Source organism: Mesocricetus auratus, unplaced genomic scaffold (genome assembly GCF_017639785.1).
Source record: "Mesocricetus auratus isolate SY011 unplaced genomic scaffold, BCM_Maur_2.0 Super-Scaffold_100066, whole genome shotgun sequence".
NCBI lineage: Eukaryota > Metazoa > Chordata > Mammalia > Rodentia > Cricetidae > Mesocricetus > Mesocricetus auratus.
In genome coordinates this window covers 1,744,194-1,761,170 of record NW_024429235.1, presented here as the reverse complement: position 1 = coordinate 1,761,170, position 16,977 = coordinate 1,744,194, and the positions used below count along the sequence as shown (strand labels likewise).

At 40.8% G+C, this 16,977-nt stretch overlaps 1 pseudogene; it reads right to left on the bottom strand.

The window, feature by feature from the left end:
* Positions 1 to 7,877: 7,877 nt before the first annotated feature.
* Positions 7,878 to 8,696, bottom strand: LOC121136358 (annotated as a pseudogene).
* Between the last annotated feature and the right edge of the window lie 8,281 nt (positions 8,697 to 16,977).

Here is a 16,977-nt window from a genome sequence, read left to right as displayed (position 1 = left end):
TTAGATATGGATCAGGTGAGTGCCAGCCTACAATTCCACAGCCACAGACTCTGGGAATAAGGACGGACCCTAAGGAAGATATACATGGTACTCCAGAAAAGTTTGAATGAGACAAAATCTTGTGAACAGATTTGGAAGAAGGGGGGAGGGGAGAGGGTGTCAAAAAAGAGAGGGAGAGAAGAGGAGGGGAGAGGAGGACATGGGGGAGCAGGAAGAGTGAGTCAGTGGAAGAATAGAGGAAAGCAGAATGAGAGATACCGTAATAGAGAGAGTCATTTTAGTTTTGAGGGGAGATCTGGCACTAGTGAGATTTCCAAAGGATGACACCAACTGGCAACCTAAGCAATAGTGAAGAGAATACTTTAAATGACCTTCCCTGATAATGAGTTTGACGACTATCTTATATGCCATTCTGGAACCTCCATCCAGTGACAGACAGAAGCAGAGGCAGACACCCACAGCTAAACCCTTAACTGAATTCCTAGAATGCAGTGACAGAGAGGGAGGAGTGATGAATGAAGGAGTCAAGACTGGACTGGTGAAACCAGAGAAACACCTAAACTGAAAAAGGGGAAGATGCCAACATCTCCAGACTGATGACCGAGAGGCCAGCCTGGGTCTGATCCAGACCCCCTGAATGTGGCTGTCAGTGAGGAGGCCTAGGAAATATATGGGGTTTGGGGTAGTAGATCAGTATATATCCCTGACACACAAATGGACTTTGTGTGCCCATCCCACAATGAGGGATGCTCTCTCAACCTGGACACTTGGTGGAGGGCCTAGGCCCTGCCTTGAATGAAATGATGGATTCTGGAGATTCTCCCATGGAGGGCCTCACCCTCCCTGGGGAATGGAGTAGAAATTGGGTGGGGGCTGGGAGGTTGGTGGCTGGAGTGGGCAAGGAGGGGAGGGTGAGGGAGCTGGGACTGACATGTGAAACAAGATTGTTTTTAATTTAAATATTAAATAAAAAAAGAAAAAGGAAAGGATGCCTCCATTCTAATTACAGATTATTGGTATCCTGTTTTTCTGTTAGGTAAATTATCTATCCTGAAATGCCTAGATACTTGCTTAAACTATGAATATATATATAACTTATTTCTCTTAGTCTATTTCAAATTTTTGTAAACATGTCTTAGTTCAATCCACATTATCATAGGAACATTTCTGCTCATGACTACTGGAATTCAGTAATGTGAAAAATAATGAAATATCAATAAATACAGTTGAAATTTTATGATGCAAAGAAATTTGGGGAGGTCTTTTCCACAAAATCTAAGTAAAATAAATATCTGTTGTGAAAACATGGTCTTTGCCTTCCAGGCCCCAAACTCTGGGGAGCCCAGTTTCAGGTTGGGACTCCAGGGGGGGCACTCCCTATTCCCTGCCCAACACCCATCCCCTCGATCTTCTGGGGCTGCTCCTAGCATCCAGAAGACCTGCCCACACAGGAAAGACATCAGCATTTCCAGGCCCCAAACTCCGGCAACCCTAGCTTCAGCTTAAGCTTCAGTGTCAGCATCCCCTGCCTCAGCTTCAGGAAGGAAGGAGACCTGTGGAGACAGAAAGACCCCACCAGCACCCACTGGAAGAAGAGATAGGAAGAAGACAGAATAAGAGATCACTCAGCAATAGAAACACCAACATGACCCCACCAGAATCTAGGGAACCAACGCCAGCAAGACCTGAAAAGCACTACGTAGATGAAGCAGAGGAGACAGACCTTAAAAATTATTTTATGAAGATGATAGAGACCCTCACAGAAGAAACGAGGAAATCCCTTAAAGAAATAGAAGAAAAAACAAAAAATCCATGCAATGGGGGAAAAATTCAAGAAATAAACAAATCTCTCAAAGAAACTAAAGAGCACCAAGAAAAAACAACCAAACAAATGAAGGAAACAACTCAAACAGTTGAAGGATTGAAAGCTGAAATAGAAACAATAAAGAAAACAGAATGTGTGGATGCTGGAAATAGAAAAGCTGGGTAAACGATCAGGAACTACATATGCAAGTATCACCAATAGAATACAAGAGATAGAAGAGAGAATCTCAGGTGCTGAGGACTCATTAGAGGATATATAGTAGTCAACCAAAGAAAATCTCAAAGCCAACAAATCCTTAACACAAATATCCAGGAAATATGGGACACCGTGAAGAAGCCAAACCTGAGAATAATAGGTATAGAAGAAGGCGAAGAAATACAACTCAAAGGTACAGAAAACATATTCAACAAAATCATAGAAGAAAACTTCCCTAACCTAAAGACAGATATGCCTATGAAAATACAAGAATCTTACAGAACACCAAATAGCCTGGACCAGAAAAATAAGTCACCTCGCCATATAATAATCAAAACATCAAACCTACAGAATAAAGAGAAAATATTAGGAGCAGCTAAAGAAAAAGGCCAAGTAACATATAAAGACAGACCTATCCGAATTACACCTGACCTCTCAATGGAAACCATGAAAGCCAGAAGACCCTGGATAGATGTCCTACAAATGCTAAGGGAACAAGGATGTCAGCCCACACTACTATATCCAGGAAAGCTTTTAATTACCATAGATGGAGAAATATTCCCTGACAAAGCCAGATTTAAACAATACGTGTCCATGAATCCAGCTCTACAGAAAGTGCTAGAAGAAAAACCTAGATCCAAGGAAGATAACTACATTCACAAAGACACAGGTAATATATAATCCCACTTTACAAAACACCAAAAGAAAAAGGGAGGAGAAACTACACAAAATAACTTCACTACCAATAAATCAAGCACAAACAAGAATCATCAATCAATGGTCATTAATATCCCCCAATGTCAATGGTCTCAACTTGCCTATAAAAAGACACAGACTAGCAGAATGGATACAAAGACAGAACCCTTCCTTCTGCTGCGTACAGGAAACACATCTCAACATCAAAGACAGTCGTTATCTCAGAGTAAAGGGTTGGGAAAAGATCTTCCAATCAAACAGTCCCTAGAAACAAGTGGGTGTAGCAATCCTAATATCTAACAAACTCGACTTCAAATTAAAATCAATCAAAAGAGATGAAGAAGGACACTGCATATTCATCAAAGTAAAAGTACATCAAGATGAGTCTCAATTTTAAACATCTACGCCCCAAATACAAAGGCAACTATATTTGTGAAAGAAACAGTACTAAAGATCAAAATGCACATAAAATCTCACACACTAATAGTAGGAGACTTCAACACTCCACTCTCACCGCTAGACAGGACCTCCAGACAGAAACTTAACAAAGAAACAAAAGAACTAATAGAAGTTATGACCCAACTGGGTTTAACAGACATCTATAGAACATTCCACCCAAACACAAAGGGATATACCTTTTTCTCAGCGCCACATGGAACCTTCTCTAAAATTGACCACATAATAGGAGACATAGCAAATCTCCACAGATACAAAAAAAATTGGAATAACCCCCTGTATCCTCTCAAACCACCATGCATTAAAATTAGAACTCAACACTAACACAATTTGCAGAAACCCTAAAAACTAATGGAAATTGAACAATGCACAATTACACCATCCCTGGGTAAAGGAAGAAATAAAAAAAGAAATTAAAGACTTCCTGGAGTTCAATCAGAATGAAGACACAACATACACCAACCTATGGGACACTTTGAAAGCAGTGCTGAGAGGAAAGTTCATAGCACTAAGTGCCCCCATGAAGAAACTGGAGAACAGTCACACTAGGGAATTAATAGCACAGCTGAATGTTCTAGAACAAAAAGAAGCAAACTCACCCAGGAGGAGCAGACACCAGGAAATAATCAAATTGAGGGCTGAAATCAATCAAGTAGAAACCAGGAGAACATTGAGAAGAATCAATGAAACCAAGAGTTGGTTCTTTGAGAAAATCAACAAAATAGACAAACCTCTGTCCAAACTAATCAAAAGACAGAGAGATATCATGCTAATTAACAAAATCAGATATGAAAAAGGGGACATAACAACGGACTCTGAGGAAATCCAGAGAATCATCAGGGCATACTTTGAAAATCTGTACTCCACAAAATTTGAAAATTTAAAGGAAATGGACTATTTCCTGGATAGATATCACTTGCCAAAACTAAATCAAGAGCAGATAAACAATCAAACAGACCTATAACCACTAATGAAATAGAAGCAGTCATCAAAAGTCTCCCAAACAAAAAAAGCCCAGGCCCAGATGGCTTCAGTGCAGAATTCTACCAGAAATTCAAAGAAGAGTTAACTCCAGTACTCCTCAAAGTATTCCACACAATAGAAGCAGGAGACTCACTGCCAAACTCTTTTTACAAGGCTACAATTACCTTGATACCCAAGCCACACAAAGACACAACTAAGAAAGAGAACTATAGACCAATTTCCTTCATGAACATCGATGCAAAAATACTCAATAAAATACTAGCAAACCGGATTCAAGAACACATCAGAAAAATCATCCACCATGATCAAGTAGGCTCCATCCCAGGAATGCAGGGATGGTTCAACATTAGAAAATCTATCAATATAATCCACCATATTAACAAACTGCGAAAGAAAAACCACATGATCATCTCACTAGATGCTGAAAAAGCCTTTGACAAAATCCAGCACCCCTTCATGATAAAGGTCCTAGAGAGATCAGGGATAACAGGAACGTACCTGAATATAATAAAAGCAATATACAGTAAACCAACAGCTAACATCAAACTAAATGGAGAGAAACTCAAAGCAATTCCTCTAAAATCAGGAACAAGACAAGGCTGTCCACTCTCTCCATATCTCTTCCATATTGTACTTGAAGTTCTAGCTACAGCAATAAGACAACAAAAGGAGATAAAGGGGATACAAATAGGAAAAGAAGAAGTCAAACTTTCATTATTTGCAGATGATATGATAGTTTACATAAGTGACCTGAAAAACTCTGCAAGTGAACTAACTACAAGAGCTGATAAACACCTTTAGCAAAGTGGCAGGATACAAGGTAAACTAAAAAAAAATCAGTGGCCCTATTATATACAGACGATGAAGTGACTGAGAAAGAAATCAGAGAAACCTCACCCTTTACAATAGCCATAAACAGCATCAAATATCTGGGGATAATGTTAACCAAGGAAGTGAAAGACCTGTATATCACGAACTTTGTGTCTTTAAAGACAGAAATCAAAGAAGATACCGGAAAATGGAAAGATCTCCCATGCTCTTGGATTGGTAGGATCAACATAATAAAAATGGCAATCCTGATGAAAGCAGTCTACAGATTCAATGCAATCCCTATCAAAATTCCATCACAATTCTTCAAGGACCTGGAAAGAACAATAATCAACTTTATATTGAAAAACAAAAGGCCCAGGATAGCCAAAACAACCCTATATAATAAAGGAATTTCAGGAGGCATCACCATACCCGACTACAAGCTTTATTATAGAGCTATAGTCCTGAAAACAGCTTGGTATTGGCACAAAAATAGGCAGGTAGACCAATGGAATTGAACTGAAAACCCTGATTTTAATCCACACACCTATGAACACTTGATTTTTGACAAAGAAGCTAAAACTATACAATGGAAAAAAGAAAGCATCTTCAACAAATGGTGCTGGCATAACTGGGTACTGGTATGCAGAAGAGTACAGATAGATCCATGTTTATTGCCTTGTACCAAACTTCAGTCCAAATGGCTCAAATATCTCAACATAAATCTAGCCACACTGAAACTTTTAGAAGAGAAAGTGGGAGATACTCTTCAATGAGTTGGTACAGGAGACCACTTTCTGAACGTAACACCAGTGGCACAAACAGTGAGATTGACAATTAACAAATGGGACCTCCTGAGACTAAAAAGCTTCTGTAAGGCAAAGGACACCGTCAACAAGATAAAAAGTCAGTCCACAGAGTGAGAAAAGGTATTCATTAACCCCACATCTGACAGAGGGCTAATCTCCAAAATTTACAAAGAAGTCAAGAAGCAAGTCTCCAAAACACCAAAGGATCCAATTAAAAGATGGGGTACAGATCTAAATAGAGAATTCTCAATAGAAGAGGCTAAAATGGCCAAGAGACACTTAAGAAAGTGCTCAACATCCTTAGCCATCAGGGAAATGCAAATCAAAACAACTCTGAGATACCATCTTACCTCTGTCAGAATGGCTAAAATCAAAAACACGGAAGACAATTTATGCTGGAGAGGATGTGGAGAGAGGGGAACATTCCTCCACTACTAGTAGTTGTGCCAACTCATACAGCCACTTTGGAAATCAGTATGGAGATTCCTCAGGAAAATGGGAATCAATCTACCACAATACCCAGCAATTCAACTCTTTGGCATATATCCAAAATAGGCAAATTCATACAAGGGCATCTGCTCCACTACGTTCATAGCAGCATTGTTTGTAATAGCCAGAACCTGGAAGCAGCCTAGATGCCCCTCAACTGAAGAGTGGATACAGAAAATGTGGTACATCTACACAATGGAGTATTACTCAGCAGAAAAAAAAACAATGGAATCTTGAAATTCACAGGTAAATGGATAGCACTGGAAGAAACCATCCTGAGTGAGGTAACCCAGTCTCAAAAAGACAAACATGGTATGTACTCACTCATATATGGATTTTAGAAATGGACCAGGATGGTGCCAGTCTGCATTTCCACTGATTGTCTGGGAAACAGGAAAGAACCTAAAATATATGCATGGTACCTAAGAGAAGAGGAATGAGGCTAGATCCTCTGAACAGATTGGGAACATGGCAATGGGTCGGGGGGAGTGGGAGCTGGGACGAAGAGAGGGAGAGAAGAGGAAGAGAGAGTAGGTCATGGGGGAACAGGAAGGTTGAGTGGGGGGGGTAGAATAGGGGGAAGAGGGAATCATAGGTTAGAAGACAAATCAGGCACCAGTGTGACCTCTAGTGATCTAAAGGGATGATACCAACTGGCAAGCTAAGCAATAGTGGAGAGACCACCTCGAATGCCCATTCCTGATAAGGAACTTGATGTCTATAGCCATCCGGGAGCCTTCATCCAGTGACTGATGGAAGCAGAGGCAAACACCCACTGTTAAACACTGAACTGAACCCAAGGAACCCAGTGACAGAGAGAGAGGAGCAATGAGCAAATTGACAAAGAATGGGCTGGCAAAACCAGCAGAGACAGCTGATCTGAATAAGGGAGAGCTCTTGGACCCCAGACTGACAGCTGGGAGGCCAGCATGGGACTGATCCGGACCCCTGAATGTGAGAGTCAGTGAGGAGGCCTGGGCTACCTATGGGGTCCTGAGCAGTGGATCAGTGTTTATCCCTGGAATAGAAACAGACATCGTTTGTCCATAGCACAAACAGGGATGCTTTCTCAGCCTGGACTCTTAGGGGAGTGCCTGGATCCTACCCTGAGTGAAATGACAGACTCTAGATATCCCCTATGTGGAAGAAATTGGCAGTAGGGTGGGAGGCTGGGGGGGATGGGGGTGCGGGAGGAAGGGAGGGAGAGGAAACTGGGATTGACATGTAAAACAAGCTATTTAAAATTAGAGAGCTGTCATTTTTTTCTATATACATTATTTTGGCTGTTCTAGGGCAGAAGTGTCACTCAGACATATTTCATAAGCAATCTAAACATGATACAGATATGTACAAAGGCGCCAGCCACATTTGTCCCTGTGTGTACACCTCACCAGTGCACGACACCTAACCACGAATGTGAGCCAGTGTAAGGCAATTCTTCTGAGAAGCAAAAACACCATCCATCAGAGTCCACGACCGTGGCCAGATGTCTGTTCTCCTGATATCCTCCGTGATAAAATGATCTGTCTCACTGACAAAAGGCAGCGATGAATTAGCGATAGCTAATTTTGGACGTGGAAACCATCCAGGGACCTAAGCAGGAAGCTACTCAGGGACACTACTGGCCTTCACGCTGCTACAAATCTAGAGTAAGAGAACGAGAGCACGCCACGAAGACTTATTGCTGAGGATCAAACCGGTACATAATTCATCCACGCAGGAGGCTCCACAAACCTTCACCACTCCGCACTGCTGTCAGCCACTCACTTTGAGTGGCTCTCCCTGAGGAGACTCGTCTTCTTTTACTGGGCATTCTGGATGTCTGCTTTTAGATGGAGAGGCCCATACTCCATCGGCTGTTTTACCACTTGAGTGGGTCTGTTCAACTTCACACAGATACACGTCAATGGGTCCTTTGGTACTTCTGATATGAACTGCGATAGAATCTTCTCTGGGAGCTGGAACATCCAGTCTGGTTTCCTCTGGAGCCTTCACGGCAATAACAATCTGTTCGTGGAAGGCTTGGATGCTGTGGATATCCTGATAGGTTAAGTACGCTAGTCTTTCGTTTTCTTTATCGTCCGTTAGTTCCAACAGCTGCTGGGCGCAGTCTTTAATCAACTCGTCCAAGGCGTCTTTCATCGCCGACAGGTCCGAGAGCTCAGCCTGCAGCTTCTTCTGCTGGGGGGCCGCTCCGAAGTTGTTCAGGTCAGATCCTATCCACCGAATGTGGTTCTTGGACTTCTTTTCCACCAGCTCGATGCCATCCAAAACGTTGGTGATGTCATACACGCGGCGTTTCCGGACTCCCAGTTTTGTGGCAACCTTGTTTAGATCAAGAATGCCCCCAGGGGCAGATCTGACAAGATCCATAAACTTTCGAGACGGGGCCTCTTCACTTTCAAAGCCTTTCTCATGGACACATACTGCACATTTTCTTCTAGATTGATCCTTATTTTTGATGGCCGGGTGACCGCGGAGGAGCTCAGGTTCCCGGGCCGGCCATCTTCCCGCATGCGCAGTACTCCGGCCCAAGCTATTTAAAATTAAAATAAAATAATTTACACCAAAAAAAAAAAAAAAGAAAAAGAAAACATGGTCTTCCATGTCTACCAAATACCACTGGTTTTCTGAAGTGCAGTCAGGTTCATCCAGGGCCCTAGTTTCAGTCCCCAACTCCTCAGACTGTAAAGCAATTTACATATGAATGTCGGTGCATAGATTTGCATGTTCTTACTTCAGCTACAGAGGAAATTTCACTTTCAGTTGTAGGTAAAAGCACAGTGAATTTCTCAAAATGTAAAAGTTTTAAAATGCAGAAAACTTTAGTGACGCAAGAATATGGGCAATACTCTAATGGATCCTAAAACCCCCTTTGTGTTTTACACTATAAAATACTGACATTATAAAAAATTATGATATTATCACATTTAAATACCATCCACTTTGCATGATGTTTTTCCCACTTTACCCATGGAAGACATCCTCCTAATGTGTGACAATGAAAATAGTGTAATCTACCTAGTTACTCTTCTTCCAAGATGATGCAATATGGGATGCACTCACATGTTGAATGTATTTCTATTCATCTACAAGGGTGAAGACAATGGCTTTGGTTGGGAAACAATTGAGAGAACATTTAAGAGTTTCATCATATCCACATATGCATGCAAAACACAGTATAACAACCCAAATCCTATTGCATCATATGTATAAATCCCAATTAAAATTCCTAAGAATACAGAAAATATGAGTTTATTGGGGAGTATTTGCAAAGGGCACTGGACCATAGAAATATGTGAAACTCTAAAATGTGTCTTCACATAATTCACAATATTAACTTTCCATTGCATTTCATCCCTGTACAGTATTTTATCTTTAGGTTAGGACACATACAACATTTTTGATAACCTAATAGTACAGCTATTTAATACCATTAGATGACCCAAAAGCCCATGATACAAAATTAAACAACAAAAAAAGACTTTGCATTAATTTCTGTGTCATATTCCTGAATGGAATAAAAGTGTATACAAAACTGAATACATGGAAGACAGTAGTTTGAGAGGAGGAAGGGTCTACTTAATGTTGAAAACATATATTATTAAATTCATTTCTGTGGCAATGACTCTTTAGGCCCTATGAAATCAAAAACCGAAAGTTAAAGATATGAAGTCATATAAATTGACAAAAATTATTTAAATAAGGAAGAGTGTTCATAGAAAAATACTTACTAAAACTTGATCATATGGACAGAGCCTCCCATCCCGGCGGGAACCAGGCACACCAGATCCCAGGACTTCTCTTCCACCAACGGGACCAGGGGAACAGCAGGACCAGCAGGTCCACCGGGACCAGGTAAAGCAGGCCCTGTATCCAGGCCTGCCTACCAGTGCCTGGTGACTGCCTTGGGACTACCACAGAGCCTCGTATCCCAGCAGGAGCCACACACCCCAGATACCAGGTCTTCTCTTCCACCAAAGGGATCAGGAGACCTGGTGGGATAGTAATCACCCCAGATTTCTGGGCTTCTTCACCACCCATGGGACCACCCATGAAGAGGAGAACCACCAGAGCATTGGACTTGCTTGCACCCACTGAAAGGGAACTCTCATCCCCTAACTATCACACCAGTAAGGGGCTCTTTCTGCACCCACTAGAAGGAGAGATGGGGAAGAGACTAAACAAAAACACACTCAGCAACAGAAAAACAAATGAGACACTGTCAGATTCTAGAGACTCCAAACCAGCAAGACTCCAACATTCCAATGCAAATGAAGCAGAATACAGTGACCATAGATCAACTTCATGAAAATGATGGAGGCCCTAAAAGAGGATTAGGAAAATCCCTCAAACAAGGAAGAAAAAACAAACCAAAAATGCAAGAAATGGAAGAAAAAACAAACCAACAAATGCAAGAAATGGAAGAAAAAGCAAACCAAAAAATGCAAGAAATGATAGAAAAAACAATCCAACAAATGCAAGAAATGGAAGAAAAAACCCAAAAAAATTCAAAAAATGCAACAAATGGACGAAAATACAAAGCAAAAACGGCAAGAAACAATTCAAGCAGTGCAAGAGTTGAAACCTGAAATAGAGACAATAAAAAATACAATCTGAAGGAAGGCTGGAAATAGAAAAGCTGGGCAAATGGTCAGGTACCACAGATACAAACATAAGCAACAAATATAAGAGATGGAAGAGAGAGTCTCAGGTGTTGAAGATAACTAGGAGAAATTGATTCATCAACCAAAAAAATCTTAAGTCCAACAAATCCCTAACACAAAACATCCAGGAAATATGGGACACCATGAAAAGACCAAACCTAAGAATAGTAGGTATAGAAGAAGGTGAAGAAAACCACCTCAAATGGGCAGAAAACATATTCAACAAAATCATAGAAGAAAACTTTCCCAACCTAAAGAAAGACATGCTAATGAAGGTACAAGAGGCTTACAGAACACCAAATAGTGTGGACCACAAAAAGTCCCCTCGTCACATAATAATCAAGACCCCAAATATACAGGATAAAGAAAGAATATTAAGAGCAGCTAAGGAAAAAGGCCAAGTAACATATAAAGGCAAACCTATCAGAATCACACCTGACTTCTCCATGGAAACTCTGAAAGCAATAAGGTCCTGCTTAGATATTCTACCAACACTAAGAGACCATGGATGCCAGCCCTAACTACTATACCCAGCAAAGCTCTCAATCAGTATAGATGGAGAAAACATGTTATTTCATGACAAAACTAGATTCAAGCAATACATATCCACTACCCAGCCCTACAGAAAGATCTGGATGGAAAACTCCAACTGAAGGAAGTTAATTACAACCAGAAAAATATAGGCACTAGAGAATCCCACTTTACCAACAGCCAAAAGAAAAAAGGGTTGGAATTCCACACATAAATCCACCACCACCAACCATTCCAAATCAAAGAAGAATATGAGTAATCAATGGTCATTATTATCCCTCAATACTAATGGCCTTAATTCACCCATAAAAAGACACAGTCTAACAGAATGGATCCAAAGACAGAACCCATCCTTCTGCTGCATACCAGAAACAAACCTCATCCTCAAAGAAAGTCATTTCCTCAGAGTTAAGGGTTGGGAAAATTTTCCAATCAAATGGACCCAAGAAACAAGCAGGGGTAGCAATTCTAATATCTAACAAATTAGACTTTGAAATAAAATCAATCAAAAAGAGATGAAGGAGCTCATTACATACTCATCACCAGAGAAATCCACCTAGATGAAGTTTCAATTCTGAACATCTATGCCCCAAATACAAAGGCATCCACGTTCATAAAAGAAACATTACTAAAACTCAAATTACACATAGAGCCCCACACACTTATAGTGGGAGACTTCAACACACCACTCTCACCACTGGACAGGAATACCAGACAGAAAATTAACAAATAAGGAAAGGGTGTAATAGAAGTTATGACCCAATTGGGATTAACAGACATTTATAGAACATTCCATCCACATAAAAAAGAATACACCTTCTTCTCACCACCACATGGATCCTTCTCAGAAATCGACCACATACTTGGCAACATATCAAACCTCAGCAGGTACAAAATATTCGGAATAACTCCATGCATCTTATCAGACCACAATGCTTTAAAATTAGAATATAACAACAGCACAAATTGCAGAAACCACACAAACTCATGGAAATTGAATAATGCACAACTGCACCATTCCTGGGTCAAAGAAGAAATAACAAAAGAAATTAAAGAATTCCTAGAATTCAATGAGAATGAAGACACAACATACCGAAACCTATGGGACACTTTGAAAGCAGTGCTATGAGGGAGGTTCATAGCACTAGGTGCCCACATGAAGAAACTGGAGAATAGTTATACTAGAGAATTAACAGCATAGCTGAAAGCTCTAGAACACAAAGAAGCAAACTCCCCCAGGAGGAGTAGATGCCAGGAAATAATCAAACTGAGGGCTGAAATTAAAAAAGTAGAAACTGGGAAAACAATACAAAGAATCAATGCAACGAAGACTTGGCTGTTTGAGAAATCAACAAAATAGACAAAACTGTCCAAACTTAAGAAACAGCATAGTGTGAATATGCAAATTAACAAAATCAGAAATGAAAAGGGGGACATAACAATGGACTCTGAGTAAATTCAGAGAACCGTCAGGTCATACTTTGAAAACCTGTACTCCACAAAATTCAAAAATTTAAAGGAAATGGACGATTTCCTGGATAGCTATCACTTGCCAAAATTAAAGCAAGAACAGATAAGCAATTTAAATAGACCTATAACTCCTATAGAAATAGAAGCAGTCATCTAAAGTATCCCAACCAAAAAGCCCAGGTCCAGATGGTCTCAGTGCAGAATTCTACCAGAGATACAAAGAACAGTTTATACCACTTCTTCTCAAAGTATTCCATGCAATAGAAGCAGAAAGGTCTTTGCCAAACTCTTTCTATGAGGCTTCAATAACCTTGATCCCCAAGCCACAGAAAGACACAACTAAGAAAGAGAACTTCAGAACAATATTCCTCATGAACATTGATGCAAAAATATTCAATAAAATACTAGCAAATCGGATCCAAGAATACATCAAAACAATCATTCTCCATGGTCAAGTAGGTTTCATCCCAGGGATGCAGGGATGGTTCAACATACAAAAATCCCTTAATGTAATCCACCATATAAACAAGATGAAAAACAAAAATCACACGATTATCTCACTAGATGCAGAAATAGCCTTTGACAAAATCTAACACCCTTCATGATAAAGGTCTTGGAGAAATCTGGGATAACAGGAACATACCTAAACATAATAAATCCATATACAGCAAACCAATAGCCAGCATCAAACTAAATGGACAGAAACTCAATGCGATTCTGATAAAATCAGGAACAAGACAAGGCTGTCCACTCTCTCCATACCCTTTCAATAGCGTACTTGAAGTTCTAGCTAGAGCCATATGACAACAAGGGAGATCAAGGGGATTCAAATTGGAAAGGAAGAGGTCAAACTTTCACTATTTGCAGGTGATATAATAGTTTACATAAGTGACCCAAAACACTCTACCAGGGAATTCTTACAGCTGATTAACACCTTCAGCAATGTGGCAGGTAATAAGATGAACTCAAGAATATCAGTAGCCCTACTATATACAGATGATAAAAGGGCTGAGAAAGAAATCAGAGAAACATCTCCCTTTACAATTGCCACAAACATCATACAATAACTTGGGGTAATGCAAACCAAACAAGTGAAAGACCTGTATCGGAAGAACTTTGAGTCTTTAAAGAAAGCAATTATAGAAGCCCTCAGAAAATGGACAGATCTCCCATGCTCTTGGATAGGTAGGATCAATGTAGTAAAAATGGCAATCCTGCCAAAAGCAATCTACAGATTCAATGCAATCCCCATTATAATACCAGCACAATTCTTCACAGACCTTGAAAGAACAATAAGCAATTTTGTATGGAAAAACAAAAGACCCAGGATAGCCAAAACAACATTACTCAATAAAGCAACATCTGGAGGCATCACCATCCCTGACCTTGTGCTCTATTATAAAGCTCTAGTCCAAAGAAAATCTTAAGATCAAGAAATTCTTATACAAAATATTCAGGAAATATGTGGTACCATGAAAGGCCAAGGCTAAGAAAAATACGTATAGAAGAAGGTGAAGAAAACCAACTGAAGTGTACATAAACCATATTCAACAAAATCATAGGAGAAACTTTTTCCATCCTAATGAAAGACATGTCAATTAAAGTACAAGCAGTTTACCGAACATCAAACAGAGTGGACCACAAAAAACATCTCCTGGCCACATAGTAATCAAAGCAGTAAGCATACAGAATGAAGAAAGAATATAGAGAGCACCAAAGGAAAAAGGCCAATAAAAATATAACTGCGTATCTAGCAGAGTTACACCTGACTTCTCCCTCAAAACTCTGAAATTCAGAAGGTCTTGGACAGACATTCTGCCAACACTAAGGGGCCACGGATGCCAGCCCAGACTACTATACCCAGGAAAGCTTTCAATCTGTTTACATGTAGAAAAAGAGGATATCCCATGAGAAAACCAGATTTAAACAATACATATCCATTAATACAGCCCTACAGAAAGTACTGGAAGGAAAACTCCAACCCAAGGAAGTTAACTATACTCACAAAAACATAGGCAATAGATAATCAGACTTTACCAATAGCCACATGGTTTCTATCTTATTTAACAACTCTCTGACAATAGGGTGTGCATGTCTCTGAGAGCCATTAAGGTGGATAGGATCTTGAAAAAAGCAGGTGCTTCACATATTCCCCCGGATGTGACTTACAAAATGTCCTGGCAAACTTAAGTCTTAGAAGGTACCTGACTTGCAACACGCGCTGTTAACTGATTAAAAGGGACTTGTGTCCAGGCTGAGAGAGCATCCCTCCATGTGGAATGGGCTCCCAAAGTCCGTTTGTATTCCAGGGATAAATATTGATCTACTACCCAAAGCCCCATAGATTGCAGAGGCCTCCTCACTTACACCGACATTCAGGGGGTCTGGATCAATCCCATGCTGGCCTCTCAGTCATCAGTCTGGGGTTCATGAGCTCCACCTTTTTCAGGTTAGCTGTTTTTGTGGGTTTCACCTGCTCAGTCTTGACACTTTGCTCATCACTCCTCCCTCATTGCAACTGGTTTACATGAGTTCAGTTCAGTGATTAGCTCTGCTTCCATCGGCCTCTGAATGAAGGCTCTAGGACAGCATATAAGGTAGTCATCAATCTCATTATGGGGGGGATTTAAGGTAATCTATTGGTTAGTTTGCCAGTTGGTGTCATTCCTGTAGATCTCTGAAAATCTCACTAGTACCAGATTTCTCCTCAAACCTGTAATGACTCCCTCTATTATGGTATCTCTCATCCTGTTCTTCTCTATTATTCCCCTGACTCAGTCTTCCTGTTCCCCCAAGTCCTCCTCTCCCCTACTTTTCTCCCCCTGCTTTTTTCTCCCAGCCTCCTTTCCCCTCCCTCCATGCTCCCAATCACCTCAGTATTTCCTGTCTCATTGCATATCTGTCTTAGGGTCCTCCCTGTTTCCCAGACTCCCTGACAGTCTAAAAGCCATATACAAGTGAGTACATACCATGTTTGTCTTTTTGTGACTGGGTTACATCACTTAGGATGGTTTCTTCTAGTGGCATCTATTTGCCTGCAAATTTCAAGATACCACTGTTTTTTCCTCTGTATAGTACTCCATTGTGCAAATGTACCACATTTTCTCTAACCACTTTTCAGATGAGGGGCATCTAGGTTGCTTTCAGGTTCTGGCTATTACAAATAATGCTGCTATAAACATAGTGGAGCAGATGCTCTTGTTGTATGAATTTGCCTCACTTGGATATATGCCTAAGAGTGGAATTGCTGGGTCTTGTGGTAGATTAATTCCCATTTTCCTGAGGAATCTCCATACTGATTTCCAAAGAGGCTGTACGAGTTGGCACTCCCACCAGCAGTGGAGGAGTGTTCCCCTCTCTCCACATCCTCTCCAGCATAAACTGTCATTGGTGTTTTTTATTTTAGCCAAAAATGATTTGCATTTCCCTGATGGCTGAGAATGCTGAGCACTGTCTTAAGTGTCTGTCATACATTTAGGACTCCTCTAGTTTGAATTGGCTCACCATACCACACTCAAGGCTTCAGATCTCATCTCAGAAGCTAAGCAGGGTCAGGCCTAATTAGTACTTGCATGGGTTTCCTCTTTTTTCTTTTATCATTTTTTATTTTAATTTTAAATAGCTTGTTTTACATGTCAATCCCAGTTCCCTCTCCCTCCCCTCCTCCCACACTCCCCTTCCACCCCAGCCTCCCACCCTATTGCCAAATCCTTCCACATAGGGGATATCTAGAGTCTGTCATTTCACTCTGGGTAGGGTCCAGGCACTCCCCTAAGAGTCCAGGCTGAGAGAGAGCATCCCTCTTTGTGCTATGGGCACATGATGACTGTTTCTATTCCAGGGATAGACACTGATCCACAGCTCAGGGCCCCATAGGTTGCCCAGGCCTTCTCGCTGACACTCACATTTGGGGATTCCAGATCCGTCCCATGCTGGCCTTCCCGCTGTCAGTCTGTGGTCCAAGAGCACTCCCCTGTTCAGATCAGCTGTCTCTGCTGGTTTTGCCAGCCCATTCTTTGCCAATTTGCTCATCACTCCTCTCTCT